The sequence below is a fragment of the Bacillus rossius genome, chromosome 3 (genome assembly GCF_032445375.1).
Source record: "Bacillus rossius redtenbacheri isolate Brsri chromosome 3, Brsri_v3, whole genome shotgun sequence".
NCBI classification, from domain to species: Eukaryota; Metazoa; Arthropoda; class Insecta; order Phasmatodea; family Bacillidae; genus Bacillus; species Bacillus rossius.
The window spans coordinates 33,484,273-33,503,941 of NC_086332.1; the positions used below are offsets into that span (position 1 = coordinate 33,484,273).

The 19,669-nt window shown below is 38.2% G+C and overlaps 1 protein-coding gene across 7 annotated transcripts in view; it reads right to left on the bottom strand.

Moving 5' to 3' along the window:
* LOC134530490 (myocyte-specific enhancer factor 2) overlaps positions 1 to 12,750 on the bottom strand; it is a 141,013-nt gene extending 128,263 nt beyond the window's left edge. For 5 of the 7 annotated variants that reach the window (XM_063365355.1, XM_063365345.1, XM_063365346.1 and 2 more), the window contains exon 1: positions 12,709 to 12,750. The gene's annotated coding sequence lies outside the window, so the exon portion shown is untranslated. Of the gene's footprint in view, positions 1 to 7,104; positions 7,273 to 12,708 lie in introns of those variants that run through there. The other 2 variants (XM_063365344.1, XM_063365353.1) reach the window with 2 other exon arrangements.
* Positions 12,751 to 19,669: the final 6,919 nt, after the last annotated feature.

The following is a 19,669-nucleotide window of genomic DNA, read 5'->3' on the forward strand; positions in this document are numbered from 1 at the left end:
TGTTTAATACGTACATAATTATTAATGCAGTATAATATTCAACCCTTCAGTTAGTAATCCCTGGTTTAAAAGTTTAGTACATTAATATATATGCTCATGACAGTAACAGCAGTATTTGAACTCATCCAAATGCGATTTGCAGTTCATGTAGGCCTACGCTGAATATTCCAATTATGTGTACATCTTATACACGAAATATGTAATTAACTCAAAGCTTTGAAATTTTTGACTTACACCACTATGTTCCGAAAACCCCTCATATATAACTTCCTACACAAATATATTATGAAAAAGTAATTTGAGAATCCAAAGAGAGATATGCGATAGTCCCATTTACATAAACACATTCATTCTACAACTGAACACCTTGAGACCATGTATGGTCACTTGGACTAACTAGTCATCACAGATATAACTATTTTTGTACTGGAAGTTATTTATGAGATATGTTATAGATTAACAAACGTTGGAACTAATTTTATGTGTTTGGTCAATGTTCTGCCACCTTACACTTTCAGCATAGGTTTTATCCCTTTGTTTGAATTTAATATGCAGGTTAGGCCCCATCTGGCCAAGTGTTTACCTTGTGGAAGGTAACAAGAGTTGATGCTTGCAGTGGGAGTTGGGACTCTGATGGGGCCCGGCCTCAACCTTACCTAGATATAATGAAGGCTAGATTACGTCAATTGCTTACATGGATGAGAATGCGAGGAAAGGGGGTGAGATTGAAATTTGAAAGAAAAAATTTCTAAATTTCGTAAAATATGCCACTAGATCGTCGTATGAGGTGGTTGAAAGTGTTGTTACAAGACATAATTAATTAAATTGCTCCTGCAGAGAATGCTGGTTTTTTCGCCAAATGTCGCTCTGTCACAGGGACGCGAAGCAAGAAAGCGAATAGAAAAGAGTATTACGGACTCCATACACGCTACGTGTATCTGTCAGTTTTCCACGTGTGACGGCAAGTCTGGACTAAATGGCTTATTTACCAATAGAACCGAAAAAAAAATAGTGCCATGGCAAATAAAATGTAAATTGGTGCATATTTGAGGTTATAAAAGCTTGTGTCACTTTGAATGTCCGCGTTTCAAATCGGTAGTACTTTCATTTTTTTTTTATAAAAAAGTACATTTAAAAGTTTCAACAAAAATATGTGTCTATTTGTACAAACGTTAGTTAACAAGCCCATGCAGCTTTGTTCACACCAGCTGAATTAAATGGTTCCGTTGACAAATCGTAAGCCAATGACTGCAGCTCATGCGCAGTACACAAGAATTGGCCTGTGCCATATATTTAGTCTATGGAAACGACCCAAATATGAAACCCTTTCCTTGCTACGAAACCACGCACGGCTAAGCCGCCGTAACATGACGAATCACCTGTGCTTCCGTCGCCACGATGTCTCCTCTCAGGATTCAGCGCGACACTTTTAAAAATTTTTTTTTTTTTTACTTTCGACGGGGCGCAAGAACACGTTTTCCAAGACGGATCTTGGCACGCACACACAAAAAAAAAAAGGTAGTCGGTCGTGGAGCAGCGATTTGCATCGGTGCACGGCTTGCCGGTCCTCCTGGGCAGCAGCGCACCTGGCGACGGAGATGCCAGATAGCCCTCCACGCGGTCTGCTGGGGCGAGAACAGGGGAGCTCCTTCACGGCCTAACTTCCCCGCCCCCGACGCAACGACACCCGCCCGTGTCCAACTGCTCACAAGTGAGCCCAGCAAAAAAATGGTTACACTGCAAATACATTTTGGCAACGTTCACCAACATAACTAACCTAACCATTCAAATACGTAGAGACCGGAAAAATTCGCGGGTTCAATGACCTCCAGGATAGACTCCACTATCCTCTACGTACTCTGGCAAATGCCAACTGTTCATTGGCTGTTGACTTGTGAGTCGTCTCGACTGGGCGGCCTGTGATTTGACACTTATATGAGTGAGGGTCTCTAATTGGCCCTCATTATTCCAGATTAACAGTGAACCAATGGCAGAAGCAGCATTAAGGTACAATTATTTGAATTGTGGCATGTCACGAAATGAATCCGCGAATTTTTCAGGTCTCTACAAATACGGCAAAAGTTCTGTACGCTGAACATTTTTTTTCTGAAATAAAATAAATACGACAATAACCAAGGATTCAATGGACATACCTTAACCCAACGTATAGGTAAGAACGTTACAACAATATTTTTGAGGTGTAAACAGCTTAGCTCTCGGTACACGACATTTTGGTAGGAGTAATTTCGTGAAAATGAAACGTAAGTCATGGAACGGTAATTTGTGTCACAAAGATGGCGGACCCACGTGTATCAACATAAACATGTATAGAGTCCATTTCGTAAACTTTAGGGTACATACCAAAGTACTGATGTGCCAAATGAAGCTTTATGATAGTGAAACAATGGAATGTATTTGGTAAACTAAAATAGTCGTAGTAAAAAGTAATCCCATGTTTTAAAATACCTAAGAAAACTGTAATTACATTGCTGATAATACATACTCCCATTCCCAAAACCCAACTGTCCCGATAGCGAATGGTATAACGCACGATTGATAAACTCAAGAGACGAGGTTTTGAATCTCGTCATTTAATTTTTTTTTGTTTTACCTTTTTAAAAAAAATATAATAATGTTGAATCAGCTCAATAAGGTTAAAGTTTGTTTGTAGGAAGTATTTACAGACTGATTTCAGTCGTTTAAGCAAAAAAATATGCAAACATATACTTAGTGTTATAATAAGTATTTTAAATGTTTCCTATTAATATCGTAGTAATGCCATATCAGTATAACTTTTTTACCGTGTGCGGAAACTTTATAATATTAAATGTTAAGTGAATTTTAACAAGATCGGCAGTATTTTAATAAAATTCCTTGTCGAAAATCATGTCCAAAGCCGGGGTTTTATAGGAGCAGTTTCTAATAGCTTAGATTTTGCTGTTGTTTTGTGCTGAGAATTGATATCTGCGTTCGATGGTGGCAAGCAAAGTTTACGATTCAGGCAGCGAATTCTGTCGGCGAGCGCAGAAAGAATGTGTGTGATTCGCATCCAGAAATTTTGTTAATTGAAAAAATAATATCTTATATATCAGTTTATTTATCACGCTCGGCATTATTTTAAAGAATACCACGTTAAATTTTGTGTCGTTTCGTATTATAAGTTTATTTACAACAAGAATAACATGAAAACACATGTGTTTGTTAGTTATCGAGGTTGTATGTTTACACATCAATGGCGAGTACTGAAAAACTAGCTCACTTTTTTTTTTTTTTGCTAAGTATATGACAACTAACGCACAGTCTTTGAATCGTTGCAATCGTTTATGTGTGAAAATAACATGCAAGAAATGGACTTAAAAACTTAACTATTTTGACAAGCAAAAATAAACTAGATTTTCTTTAAATTAACAGTGTGGGCTGCACAACCTGACGAATAATACGTGCTTCCGTCGCCACGATGTCAAATAAATGAAACTATGTTTTGGTCCAGAAAAAAATTAACCGTTTACGGTACTTAAATCTATTACGCCAATAATTCCACTGGACCATGTCAGTTTCACACGCAGGGTACGTAAGCAGTTCCCAAGCCAGCCCAACCACGTTCCTCTCACTCCAGACAAGTTACTTCGCCGCCTTAGAATGAATAAATATATACATATACACATACACAAACATATATATTTGTTATTTGTGTGTGTGTGTTTTGTCGGCATGCGTGATTGACACAACGTCAATGTACTGTCGTACGAATGAATGAATGAATGCTTTGGAGAACATTCCCCGATATCGGGACGTTATTGATCTGTGGATGTGGATGACTTCCAGCACTCACACAAAATCCCTTCTACAATACATGACGATGGTAGAAGGAATCCTGAAAAGGTTAGTGGGGACGCCTTAACGTATAATGCATTCATTCAACTCCATTATATATATACATATATATATATATAAAGAAGCCAAAGACTGTCCGTAGTTCGTAATCGTACATTATTCGTCTACAAAAAGAACTTCCCATGAATCCATTTAAGGTCAATTATCTGCATTTCTCCGCAGAAAATGTCGACGGGTGCAGGCTACTATTAAAAACTCAATCCAGATTACCTGAGACCACCCCCACGTCTCGAAATACTTCCAGAGAAGATTTCTTTTTCATCCTGTTATCGAAGTCAAAGGAATTATTAAAAGGGCAAACAATTTCAAGTCAGGTTGAAAATTACAGTTCCAAAACAGGTACGACAGCTGTTGACGTCACATTTACTCGTAAATGCTATCTTTCAAATAGCTATTACAGTGGCCAAATTTGTCGGCTATGTGAATCCACTCGCTGTTGCCAAACTTTGCAAATACAAAAGTATGCAGAACTAGTTATCTCGTCGCTCACTTTGCCCCGGTCAGGGAAGTTGAAGCATAGTTTACTTCCCTCGCTACTCGCTATCCATTGGCTTGCGTCTAGGCCACTCAATAGCTGAAGTCGCGGGAGAGGAAAAAAAACGCTGAACTGTGAAACTGATCAGTAATGAAACTGATCAGTAATCATTAGAAAAGACGATGTTTCATTTGATCTGAAATGGTATATCATTTTTTAAACGAATAAAAACATTTGTAAAAGTCATTAGAAAAATATAACCTCGGTAAAACCTTTTGTGGGGATAGACAAGCAAATTAGCAATAGTAAATGACACTTGCTGAGCTAGTGAAAACATGTCCGCTGGTGCACAACTTTTCCCGCTGATGAGTATCTTGTGAACTCACCCATTCACGTATTTTACAAAGCAAAAGTATCATTACTAAAAAAAAATGGTGATACGCTTACGTTGAAATATTGTGTTAAGTATAAAATACTACTTTCAGATTGACTTTGGTTGCAGAAAACTAACGTCGAATCCGCTTCCCTCTTAAGTATAACTCAAATACAACCACGAATTTGTAAACCGTAACTGTACGGAACGACGTCTCAAGATTCAGCCATGCCGCTGTTTTCAATGTAAACAACTTGTCGAACTGAGATTATGAAATAAACTAGGCGAGGCGTGGCGAGAAAAGGAGGGGGAGAGATAGAAAGATGAGTGGGGAGAAAGATGAGGGGGGAGAAAGGTGAGAGGGAGAAAGATGAGGGGGAGAGAGAAAGGGGAGTGAGAGAGAAAGAGGAGGGGGAGAGAGAACGAGTAGGGGGAGAGAGAAAGAGGGGGAGAGAGAAAGAGGGGGGAGAGAAAGAGGGGGGAGAGAAAGAGGGGGGGAGAGAAAGAGAATGGTAGAAAGAGGAGGGGAGAGAAAGAGGAGTGGGTGGGAAAAAAGAAAGGGAAAGGAGTAAGGGAGGGATTAAGAAATGGAGAAAGGGTGATAGTGAGAAAAAGGAGAGAGCGTTAAAACTTTATAAATGCCTATGAGATTTTAAGACTCTGAGGAAGAGAAAACTTCGAAATGTTTTCGTAACCTAAGTAAATTGAATTGGGTTTTGTCAGTGTAAACTGCAAAATAAATTTTTCTATTGCAGATTCTTGGTAGTCGTAAATTGACTCGAATATTTTGCACTTCTACAATGACGTATGAGTGAGCCCACAATTACAGTGTACTGACAAAAACAGGACATAAAATGTAGTTTCTTCTATATATCCAAATTTGTAATTTAACACGTTAATTAGGGTAATAACAGGTGTACATTCGTGTATGTTAACCGAAGCCAGAAGCACTATTTGATGTTTTAAAAACATGTGTGTAAAAGTACACCAACAGTATCAGTTTTCCAAAATTTCACAACAGAAATTTAAATCACTTATTCTTTGAAAATTTAATGTTACGAATTATTTTACAGCGTACGTTCCAGGGGCTGTCACGTCAACCAGACCGGAAGCCGGTACAGACCGGAACAAGAAGTATCACTGTTCGCAACGGCTCCCCAGCCAGTAGTTGTAGCACGATAAGACTCTAGTGCCATGATTTGGCACCTTATACAATTGCAATGTGAAAATTGGTAACCACTAAAACGTAATCATTTTTAATTATAATAACTGAAAAATAACTATATCTATGTTTAAAAAATTATAACGTTTTTCGTGATCGACGTATGGTTAATGAAACCTTAAAGCATAGATCCTCGCCTCACGTGTGTGACACCTCAGCACCACCATCACCACGGAGTGTTTTACAACAAATAATTATTAACCTTAATTAACTAAGAATGTTTCACCTGAAGGATTGACAAACTATGTTTCCAAGTATCTGTAGGTAAAAACATGTCCTTCTGAAAATTTATTTTTCTGAAGTTGAAATTTTTGTAACACATAACGAAAGAAGCGGTTAATATTTTATAGCGTAACAAACGTAACTTTGTTTATATTATACAATTTTGTTTTAACGTATTGGTTATAGGTTCCCTAATTAAAAATAACCGAACTCAGCCCACCACAGACGGTGTAAAACATTTTCGATTGATAATAGCAGAGATAAGAGTACACAACTGGACTAAACTTATCACATAAACGGTATATGTTTCGTCACATCTAACAAAATTAAGCTGCATTGGGCGACAGCGAATTGTTTGGTGAAAAATAAAACCGAAAAGTAGTCAATTTGAGATTTTTGGATAATCAAGGTCACAATTCACGTAAATATCTCAAGTGGTTAGGCACAGAGCTCAGTTAAAAGCCGTCACAAACAAATCAACTGGTGAATTTTAACACAAGACTTCGTCACAAAAAGAAATTTTTTTTTGTATACATAGAGCGACATGAAGTTCCGTTACTATCTTACGTAGAATCAACCGATTTGTAAAAAAATTAAACACTAATTTTTAAAATCCAACACATCCTAGTCCATTTAATTTAAATTAACCTTTACTGTGAAAAATAGTAGTTCTGATTGGAAAAAAAAACCACACAAATACAAAGCATGCCTCCAGGATTTAACCATTATTGTCTCCTCCGTTTGCTACATTTTATATATTTTACACACGCTGGTTTTTGGTTATTTGTAATTTATTTAGGTGATGATACGTTTGAAAATTGACAGCAGTTACGAAAATGCCGTTCAGAATCGAGATGTTGTTTCTGCAGGTGACAATGATGGCCGGGGTGGGGCGAGGGGGAGGAGGGGGCCGCCCACCTCGAGGTCGCCGCCGAAGGACGCCGACGCCGACGCCGTCTGCCGGAGCGTCGCGGCGCCGTCCACGCGAGCGAGCTGACCGAGCGCATCCCGACACCTCCAAGGTCCCCGGGCGCCGGCGGGGCTGCAGAGCGGGCGCGCGCGCCCCGAAGTCCCCGGCGGAACTGCGAGGGAGTCCCCCGGAAAATTTCCCCCCTCGAACGCTATTTCCAACTCGCAACCCAGAAATAAGAGTCCAAACTTAAACGCCCCGATCACGTGACCTCCGGTACGGTGGTCACTCGGGCTAATAACAAACCGAAGCGCGTCGCGGCCCATCTCCAGCGGCCCTTCCCCCCCTTTCCTTCCCAAACGACCTTGCACTCGCTCTGCTCCCCCGAGTAATTATAACTATGGTTTATATATTCCTGCCGGTGCAATGCCGGGGCCATATATAAACCATCGGGGGGAACGGGCAAGGGACGCGTTTAGCTTCGCCTCAGACTTCAAATAGATCTCTCGCTCCCCGCGACTGGCAGCAGTCGACGAGGAACATCGATCCAGGCTCAACGGCGTACCGTGCACTTTACTTTCATTGCTCGCGAAATCGCTACACGATACGCGCCCATCAAATTTTGTACTTTCATTTTTTTCAACTTACAGTTACAAGTAAAATTTGTAAAGATTATTTGCAAGTTGGAAAATTATTTTTGATGCTCTATTCAAACCGGAGGCCCTTAAACACGCTCTCAAAGTGACACCAAAACAGGCCTCGCTTAAACTGATGTGTATACATCTTAGCTCTCTGTATGCAGCATTCGTGAAAATGTAACGGCAGTCGATGAACTGAAATGTGACACAAAGATAGCGGACCCACGTATAGCAACATAGACCCGCACATAGTCACTGTTTAGTGAATTTTAGTTTTGATAAAGTTCATTGTCTAAAATCAGGTCTAAAACCGGGGTTAAGGATTTTTTTTTTTTTCGATTCTTTTTCGTTTTTACCGGTGCCGTTTCTAATATGTTAAATTTTACATCTGTTTCGTACTGCTATCTGCGCATGATGGTGGCAAGCAAACGTTTATGATTCAGGCAGCGAATTCTAGCGGCGGGCGCAGAAATTAAGTGTGTGATTCGCGTTTAGAAATGTTGGTATGTACTTGAAAAACGAATATTCTATTGATCAGTGCTTATATTTATCACGCTCGGCATTATTTTAAAGAGTTCTACTTTAAATTTCGGGCTCGAGTTTCGTATTTTAAGTTTATTTGCAACGTGAAATACATGAGAACACATGAATTGGATCATTACAGAGGTTAGATGTTTACACATCACTTTTTTTTATATAATCAAGGACGTTTTTCGGTTTTAATATTTAATTTTAAAGCGATATTTTATAGATAATAGTTAATGCACAAGATACTTCGAAAGAAATGAACAGCGCCAAAAGTATTATTCCAAAAAAACATTATTAATAAAAAATTATAGGACTCCTATAAAAATGTATTATAGATGCGAACTGGTAAGCAAGCAGATGCAGGCTTCAAATAATTAAAGATTATTTTGTAAGTTTCTTTTCCAAAACTGATATCTAGCCAAGTTTAATCACACAAAGCTTAAGTTGTAGCTGTCGTTTTGTGACGTTTAATACATCGACGACCGAATGACGCTCACGATCCAATGTGCGAGGCACGTGACAGGCTGAATTCAAGCTTTTAAAACTAAAGTTTTAATTACCCCCCCCCCCCCCCGGGCCGAGAAAAAGAAAATTAAATCATTTAGCATCCAAGATGTATTCTGTTTACTCGTGTGGTCCACCCCAATTGATTCGATGAACCCCCACATGGAACTCCACTGCCCCATCTCACTCCATACTATCGTAGTAACTATGTGATCTCGCTCATTAAGTGGCATATATATATGTCATATTTAATGTAAGTCGTGCAAATGAGACCGTATTTCTAGAACCATTAACAACATACCTTCCATATGAGGCAGGGCGCAGAAAGTAAATGATTGTATTCGTTTACCGTACGAATAAATAAATCGTGAAAGCAATATAGGCGTTGTTGTCTATAAAGTCAAACAATAAACGATTGTGCTCACGCGGCGGATGGGAAGCATATTTGAACTTGCGACCATTATTTTCAAGGCCAAACATACCTTTGTATTACTGAAAAATAATCATAAAGTTAATTCTAGAAAAAAAAACTTCTACTATCCAGTCATAAACATAACTGGAAAAACAAAACCTAAATAGCTTATTTTCCACCTTTCTGGCAGTTAATTGATACTTTTTAACATCTCTTTTGGTGGTGAGTAGGAATACTCACACAATAATTTACCTTCTTAGTATATTTATTTTTAAAGTCCTCCAGCAAAAACGTATTAGTTTAAAAGAAAAATTATATAAATATAAAAATTGAGGGTTTTTTAAGTGCTTAGACGCCCTTAATGTAACCAAGTTGCCATCTTTCGCCTCGGCGACAACACTCCTCCCTCCTTCCCCCACTCTCGGCGACGACTTCGCTTCCCCTCCTGAAAGACTGGAGCAGGCAGAGCGCAGCACGGCGGTTGCCATGTCGATGCCCGGTCGCCACAGCAACCCCGCGACTCACCTGTGCCTGCCAGCCAATCAATATCGCGGTGACGCAGGAGGCCCCCCCCCCCCCCCACCGACCAACTCACCGCACCGGGAACCAACTCTTTTCAAGGTCACCGGCCCACATGGCCCCCGGCAACCCTTCCCCTCTAACTTCCTACCTTATCTGCGCGACCTTGAGAATGGGAAGGAGCAGTCCAGGGTTTGCTGCGGGGTGTATTCATCTTGATTGGCAGGTGAAAGTACTTGGCGTCGCCCTCTTCAAGCCTCTGATCCTCGACGTCTGCAGATCTCTGCTTTCCAGAGCACAAGAGCGACGGGTTCAACAATAGTGATCGCTAACTATAGTGCACGAGCTCTCCTCATTGTCAATAGCATAGTACCCAGAAAACGTTATGAACGCGAATCGAAAACGAACCATCTACCACATTTCCACAAAGTTTCAAAATGCGTCACTTCAACAACGTCACTGAAATTTTCGCCATTTTCTTTAATTAATGTTAGGCTTTGAATTCAAACAAATAATGCAAATTAGGGCTGTACGACCAGGGGTAGTTTTTTAACCACCACAAACAACAAAAATATTTGGATGATTTACATGCTAAATTAGCTAACCTAGCTTAACACACGTATTAACGAGTTCCAGATCTACCAGCACATGTTCCGCAAATCGATTGTGGTATCCAAATAAAAAAATATATATGAAATCTAAAATTATTTTCAACGGAAATGCTTTGTGTGCAACATTCAAGGAACTTTTATCGCAAGTAGACAGATAAGTGCATTCGTCTTTCACGAGTCCACTGTTAAGGGGGTGCCTCCCATTTCCGGTCATGATTTTATATTTATATTAATCACTGATCAACTTCTAGACTTTTTCAATTATTTAACTTTCCCGAAATGAAAAATATATACAGCGCATACTTTATGCATAATTAGCTGTCAAAGTTACATTTTTAACGTTTCTTGGTTGTACAAATAAGGAGAATTTAATTTATTGCAAAGCTGAAACTTTTTGGGTTAAACTGCAATGCCTTTGGCTACTTCAGGAAATGGTTTGAATTTCTTTCAGAAAATATTAATTCGTTTTACCTGGCATTTCAAAATCCTCAAATTTGTAATGATTTTGACAGCCAAGATACACGAAATATGTTTTTGTGATAGAAATGCAAACCATATCATGAAGTAGCCAGTGACATTGCAGTTAAACCAATAAAGTTTCAGTTCTGCAATAAATTAAATTCTCCTTATTTGTACAACCCAAAAACGTTAGAAATGTAACTTTGGCAGCTATTTATGCAAAACGTATGCGTTGTATATATTTTTCACTTGTGGAAAGTTAAACTATTGAAAAAGTCTAAAAGTTGATCCGTGATTAATATAAATATAAAATCATGATCTGAAGTGGGAGGCACCCCCTTAAGTTATGCACTTTATCCAACACCACTACAACTGTGTAAACTAAACTCACCTCAGCAAAAAAAAGGTACTTCTCTATAAACGTATCAAATAAAATAAGCATGCGCGTATTTTTTTTTTACCCATCATTCATTGCTCTCGGTAGCCATAAAATCACGTCGGTGTGGGGAGAGGGTTGCGACCTTCCCTGGCTTACAAAGCTTGTTCTCGGAGCGTTCGACATGAATTTTAAGAACACGTCTTACTGTAAAAGGTCCAGAAGTCTGTATATTATAACTTATATTAATCCACGGTGCCTTTCCCCACGTGACAAAACAGAGCGCAGCCAGATTAAATACCTTGATCCCTACAGCCAATTATCACTTCTGGGCGGGGCCAAGTTTCCAGACACAATCATCCTTTCGCCTTCCGCGAATAGCAATACACTTGGCTGTATAGGGATGCTCTTAGCGCTCCACAGACTTTCAAGTAGGGATGGATAATCGGGAGTGTTTTCAAGTGTTGTACGTTACATAAACATATTACAAATCATATTACATTAAAATTTATAAAACCAAAACTAACAAGTAGTATAGAACTTCTTTAACAAACAAAAATATTACACCAGAGAAAAATTTTTAATTGATGTCCCGATTTTTTTGTTGAAGCAGGTTAAGGAAAAGTTAACACAATAATCGAAAATGTTTCGTTTAAAGTTACCATTCAGGTACGCTGAAATTTCGATATGGAAACCACAAATGATATGTATTGTTGAAGCAAACTGAAGAGTACGTAACTGAATTTATATCAAATCAAGAATAAGGACGTGCACTAACGGTTTTACACCATAAATGAGGTTTTACTATTAAATTTTTAAAAAAATTTCGGACAGTGTGTCCTGCATTAAATACTAATTTTACTTTACGGCTTATAACATGTCAACATTTGTCAACCTAAACGACCTCTCCAAATATTCTAAATAATAGACACAATACATATCGAAAATGCTTTCATTTCATTGTTATAGACCTAATAATTTGTATTTCTAAGTAACAACATCCAATGTAAAACCCCACCCCACTCCCTAAGCCACCGAAAAAACAAATTGCAAAGTTAGGAAAAAAACTTTGTTAGTAGATTTGCGTGGGTTCTGCTTAGACTACATGCCACCAAAATGAAGTAAACATAAATTTATTTGCTTTTTTACATAAAACTTTTGAGTTGTATAAGAAGGCAGCTAAAATAAAAAGCAAACCTAAATTGTAATTGTTAATAACAAGTAGAACTGCGTCATTAATAAAAATAAAATTAAAATAAGAGCACGGCGATTTGTTACGATCGTCGGTTGCTTAGACATACGCAGATACTTTCCAGTCATGCGTGGAGAGTATGTATGTATATACCTGTATATCTAGATCTGCAAGAGAAGCGTGGGTTATTTTTAATTACCTGCCCCAAACATTGTTGGCGGATAGTCCGCCTACTGCTAGTTATTGTGCAGACAACGCAAAATGTTTCGTGGACCAAGACCAGATGTGGCGGAACGATTTTACTCCCACAATACTGCCAGTCAAGAGAATGTATAAATAAAAAAATGGATGTGAACAGAATATAATAACTCACCTCAAACATGAGTGACGACTCGAGACATCTTAGCGGCTACCTGGAACAAGATTATACGGTGGCGATATAATAAGACAGTATGCATATTCGAAACTCAAATTATTAAAGCGTTTATGGTTTTTTACAAGTACAAGAATAACTGAGATAAGGTACAAATTACAATACACAAGAAAACTGCAATCGCAAAAACAGCAATTATCAATAAAATGGTCAATTTCACATTATACACAGGCAACGGTGAACAGAAAGCATCATGATAACTTTCACTACTAAATAATTATTTTTTTCAAAAAAAAAAAAATATTACGCAATGCTGTGCGTATTACATTAACAATAAATACAACATACCACAAAAATTACCTAATTTATACATTTTTAAGTCAGCCATTTTTTTATTTGCAGGATACTGAATACACGCAAAAAAATTAATCTCATCTAGTCGAATTCTACAGAGTGGAACGAGACCTAAAATACCACTAGTATTTGTATTCCTTTATGTTCTGCAACGAAAAACTTTTAAAGTACTGAAAAATAACTTACGACGCGTACTAAAAATTAATTTCCAAGGATGTCTGTCCAAAACACTGGACGTGTTTGTGCTTTGTAAGAAAGAAAACGATTTCGTGCTGAACAGACAGATCTACAGGGATTTATTCGTACCAATGTTGTGTTTTATTTGTATATAAAGTAAAAAAAAAAAGATAAATATATCTCAATATCAAACAATAACAACTCTGCGGGATGATATTTTTGTTGCTAACCCTTTCGTCAGCTGCCCACGTTTTAATTAATTACACGCAGTTATAAATGGAAGATTTACTTTTTTCTTCCCAAAAGAACCATAATTAACAAGACTCCAAGCTGCACCACAACTCAGAACCAGCGAGCTTCGCGTCCGAGAAGATTGCGGCACGTGGAATGGTTATAAAATACAAATTTCCACAGCGACGCACCCAAAGCATACAGGCAATCTAGCGGATAAGCTCAAAATATTTCAAGATAAACCACTGCTACGCGACTTAAGGCGGTTTTCAAAACAAACACTTTAATTTTTGTTACGTAGTATGAATGAATAATGCCTAATTAAGAATTTTTTTATTCAACTCCATTGACATAATTTTGTAGCTCCTCAAATCGTCTGCTTACTATCAAAAGCTTCCGAGTCTAATTCACAAGTTTTTAAAGGAGGGGGTAAAAAAAATTTTATTTGGGATAATGGACAATACAGATATTCTGTACTATATAAATTTTCAAAATATACTGTTATTTAATTATAAAGAAAGAAAATACATAATGAAAATGATTAATTTAGTAAACTTAGAAGGTATTTAACAATAAAACTACGAAAAGTAATACTTAAGAGTTTCAATTAAGTCCGATTGATGTCGTTGCATTCATAATTCGACTTTGGAGGTTTTACAGGCATGTGTTTCAGTAATTTATGAAACATAGTCATAAAAAATACCAAACTTGGCAGTAAGCCAACGATAAATTAAGCAGGATAAAATGTTATTAATTAATCCAACAATATACCGCCAGATGTTTAAAATACGACTGGCTGAAGCATGCTGCACCAGGCGTATGTATTTCCCAAGGAGTATAGAAGTAAAGAGAATTCCCTCCAAGGTTAAACATAATTCCTGATTTTTTTCTCTCCTTAATCGATCACTAATGATTCTCCCACTTCCAATCACACAGCATCCAAACCAAAGAAATTTAGTTTTGTCCCGAATATATCAATATTTAAAGGTATTTTATAATTATTCTGGTTCAGGACTAGGTCTCTTTAATACATTTATACATTTTAATAAAATATCGTCTAATTTATAATTTATTATCTTGATATTCATGACATAAAAATTAAGGATTTTTATTAGATTTTATTAGAGACTGAAGGTGGTGTTCGATGGTGGTCTAGAACAATGTTAGGTTAACCTAGTTGTTCCACAATAGATAACCATCTGACTCGTCAAATTGCGACATTAATTTACATAAATGCCCATCTAATGCAATACACACAGATTGGCTTTATTTGAAAGGGTAGCTACAAACACCGCAAATGAGCAAATAGGAATGTACCATTCACTAATGCCTTCAATGATCAACTGATACATTCAAACACACATGGTCACACAATAATTAACATAAATGTTGGTATTTAAACGTAAAAGTTTCCCGAGGTCTCCCGATTCCATTACATTTTGGCGATACAAATTATTTAATAGTCATGCATTCTATTTATTATTTTTGATATAAGTATTAGACAGGCATATGCAAAACATACTGATCTTTTTTTAATAATCGCGATATAAAAAAAACAAGGGCACCAACCTGACGCTGACGGTATAAAATTTGTTGATTCGCACCTTTATTTAAAAAAAAAAAAAAAATTGTTAAGTGGTTTCTTCAACACTAAAATGTTGCACGAGTAAAAATAATTGATAATTCAGCTCTGAATGTGAATGACATTATGATGTCGGTATGGACGGATCCGTGAGCATACAGTGAGCGCATCGTAGGCCCGGTCTAGAGACGGCCCCTTCACCTGTCCTACAGCCGGGGAGGCTGTGGCCAGGTGCGCCGGCGCGCCGGGCTGACCGCGTGTGAAGTCACGTGGCCGAAGGCACACGCCTGGGGGGGGGGGGGGGTAAGCTGCGGACACGTGCGAGACGGTGGGGACGCCAGCTCCCCTCTCCATCTCCCGCCCCTCCCCCAGTCAACAACAAAGAAGCACTCCAGCTGGCACGCGTCACGGACTGCCGCGTGGTCACCAGGGGGATGCAACTGAATATGGCGGAATAGGACCACTAAAAATAAAACTTTGCAGTTGAGAAATGCCAACATCAAAACCTATGTTTTAAATATAAAGAGAAAAAAAAAACAAAGAAATTTTTCAAACATGATGACTTAAATTTAAAAAAAAAAAAAGTAATTCTTAGTTCAGAATTTATGGAATGATGTATTAACGGAGTGGAGTATGAGTAGAATTGCAAAATTTTACACTTCGGAAAAATGTTTGACAATGTTTAATTGGTAGCAATGAAATAAGCATGGCTGCCCTTGCAATTGAATATGCGATACTTATACTTTGTGGCTATGCAGTTTTATAAGCTTTGAAATAAAAGACAAAGCACTTTAACGCAGTGTATTGGTTGCTCCGTTTTGGAAAATAAGGAACAAAGAACGACCCAAAACAAAGTTCAAGATAGCCAACATTTTCCTTCGAAAAGTTAACGACTTTTAGGTTGTTAGGTTCCCGATAAATACCGCACAGTTCGCTGATTGCCAAAGAACATAAGAGCGATAGTTAGATATAGCATTGAGTTACGAACTCTTTTATCTTCCTTGCTTTATGGTGGGTACCTGCCACTGGTACTTTGTTGTTTTGTTTTTTATTTGTAATGACATCTTAGGCCTGGTTCAGAAAAGGAAAGTATTCAGCGCAAGGATGCAACACGCGACTAACTTCGCAATATGGCGGTATTTATAACATATGCACATCACAAGACAATGCCAGCCATGCACAACTCGCAACTGTAAAACTGGAGAATTCCTTTCCAGGGCTCATTTTAATGAACAACGTAAGAATTGCCATCACTGGGAAAAATTCAATTCGTCTAACCTTAAAACAATAATAATAACAATAAACACATATTGCTTCCATATTTACAAATATGGTCACGTTTTTTGTCATTATTTTTATATTAGATAATACAAGTGCATTTCTATATGTGGTTCTTTTACGAATAATTTCAAAATATATTCACAAGTGTAATGCAAGTGTAAAAAGCCGCGCAACTGTTCGTAATAATTATCTCTTTTTTTTACACTCATCACATTATACTTAGCAGATAACTGTTAGAAAACATTAGTGACAGAACAACGAATGCAAAGGATGGATCGTGTTAGAATTTCAGGATAAAGCCCTTGAATAACTGTTATAGATATAAAATAGAAAAAATAATAATTATGGAGTGTGAGATCGAGCCTTGATCCTATTCACGAAATATTTCTTCATAAAATTCTGAAATATAATAAAAACACTAATAATTCAAAATGGTTCAATCCAAGACTTAGGGATCGACCACACTCGCTGTCTCGCTATTATTTGTGTTAGTGCACTTGCACGGCAACTACGTCGCAAGTCACCCACGCCAACCTTTCCTTTTTCGAACTTATCCCACTAGTAACGTCTTCGTTGCATTGTTCCACGCCTTTCAGCGCAATTACGTTTCACGATGTTCTCCAGTCGATGAAAGGGTGCTAGACATGAATTGGAGCTAAGCCTAGCTGATCTCTACTCTCTCCCCGACAGATATTCGCCCCGAGAAAACATTCGTGTAATGAAATAGTTTCCCAGCAGCGACTGATATTCGCCGGCTCATTTCAACGTCTAACATGATTCCCATTTGTAAAGTACATAGTTCAGCTCATTGTCTTAGATTTGCGCAAAGTTCGTATTGACAAAACGAAAATTAATAAAATTCAATAAGTTCACACCTTGGGAAGTTTCTAAACTGGATTTAAGACCCATACTGCATATTGTTACGAACGTGGGAGGCAAGGGCGCAACGTGTGCCAGGTACCTGTGCGGCCTGGCGAGCCCGCACTGCCACTGACGTCACGTGCGCATACCTTCGGGGATTATAGCGACCCGGTCTCCCCCTCCCTTCTGCCGTCCCGCCCTCCTTCCACGGCGCTAATATCGATCCTTTGACGGCTTGAAGCCGCCGCGTGGAGTGGCGTGAATAATGCACCACTGTTCTGGATGCTTCGAGCGTCGGGTCGGCCCGGGATGACGCTAAAGTCACAACCACTCCAGTCAGTTCCAGAAAGACGGCCAACGGGTATACAAGAAGCGACGCCGGTCTCCGCGGTAGTTCCAACAGGCAGGCGAGTTGAGAGGAGCGAAAGTTCAGTGAAGCAGGCGAGAGACATTCCTTTGCGAGCGGCGCGAAGCGGAGCGACGGGACCGTGCGTGTGTAACTGAGTAGCGCGAGACTGTGTGTGTGGACAGGTGCGGGGTAAGAGGCAAACCTCTGTGAGCCTAGCTCCAGTGAGGAGTGGGAACTGTGGCCTTGGCAGATATTTAGTGATCTGTGAAAAGTCATTAAGGGTGGTGATTTAATTAAGAACAAAACTGTATTAAAATATTTAGGCTATCCTTGCCCGTTATCCCCGCTCTTAAAATATTGTTACAAGTAAAGAATTACACAGGTCCGAAATGATACCTCAAATTAGTTTATTTGTTACCTACTATGTAGGCTATACATTTTTTTCTAAATAACAACAATCTTAAAGACTGTCGGCAAATGAATCCCACATTCATAAGTCCACTATTTACTCTCTCCACTGGAGGCCAGCTCGGCAGTCTCTCAGTCTCTCAGTCTCTCTCTCTCTTCTCTCTCTTCTCTCTCTCTACTGTACATCTCTTGCCTCACACATCGGTCCCAACACACTCCTTCACACTTCTCACTCGTCCACCACGTCGTGACACCATCCCCGATGCTCCGATCTTCGCACACGAAGCCCGTTTCTCGTCGCCCGCCATCTCTCGCCAAGAGGGACACTCGCTCTCTTCATTTCACTGCTGTATCGCTCCGAGGATTCACCGGTATCGCAGTCTTTCACTCACTATAGCCCGTCCCACTCTTAGATTGCAGTACACGGCTTATGGCGCGCACTGTTGCCAAATCTCTAACACATTACGAATTTCAGGATATGCGTGTCTTTGTAATTTGGATCGAACAAGAAGCATTTTAAGAAATCATATCGTAATTTATAATATTTTATACTATTACACATATAAATTTGTAATAATGCCACTTTTATGTAAATTTCAAATAAAAACTACCTATTGTAGACGAAATTTTCTTATAGTTTTCTTTTCTGTTCTAAAAATCCCATATATATATATATATATATATATATATATATATATATATAATTATATATATATCACATTTTCATGGGCCCGATAAATGCCGTATTTTTGGACAAGTCATGTCCAAAATGATAAATAAAATACGGTAATGGAAATTCTCGGTCGAGTAAGTTATGGGAAAAATCCGAACAATTGGTTCGAAATGGGGAAGATTTTTTGAAAAACAGAAAAATCGCAACAACTCCCATAATATGAATAATATCTAATCCGTTTTAACGTATGATAACTCGGATTACCTAATGCCGAAAAATGTTTTCTAAATACATTTTTGATACGACCAGCCATAACTGCATGGGTTCGAAAAAAAATTTCACCGGACAAAAAATCGTAACTGCCTTAGTAGACACCTTATCAAATCTGTTTAAATTGTTTGTAATAATATCATAATTATTTTCCAAAACTTTGTCTAAAACAATGTTTGATAAGATGCTTGGTGAGAAGGATAGAAAAATAATTCAAAATTTTGTACCATGATCGCTATTAAATTCCTTCGTATTTATTTCATACATTTTACATATTATGTTCAAGAATCGATTATAATATTTTTTGTTGACTAAGGAAGCCATGTATTTGAAATTGCTTGTAGGACAGAACCCCACTTATCCAAACACACGACCCTGTTTCCTCTTACGACGGCAGCGCGCGCTCTTGTACTGATAAGACACATCTTTAACAGCTATTTCCACGGAAACTGTAGAAGCAATTGAGATGGAGCTGCTTTTAAAAATTAATTCAATTCATTGTGAACATTTTTCTCGCTTTCGTCCCCCATCTATCTTTAATAGAAAAAATGTTTTCCGCGGGTCAACTTTTTGATGTGTCAGTTTGTGAGAAAATGCATTTCAATATATTAAAAAAATTATTTAAGTAAAACCTGTACAGTTTTTGTCTTAACATTTGTTCGGTGGCGTCCTAAGGCATTCATTTACTAATAAAAAAAAATCTGAATGAAATACACATGTAGGTTTTCTTTTTTTGATGTGAAACATATCGGAATACTTCAAAACAGTTCGCAGC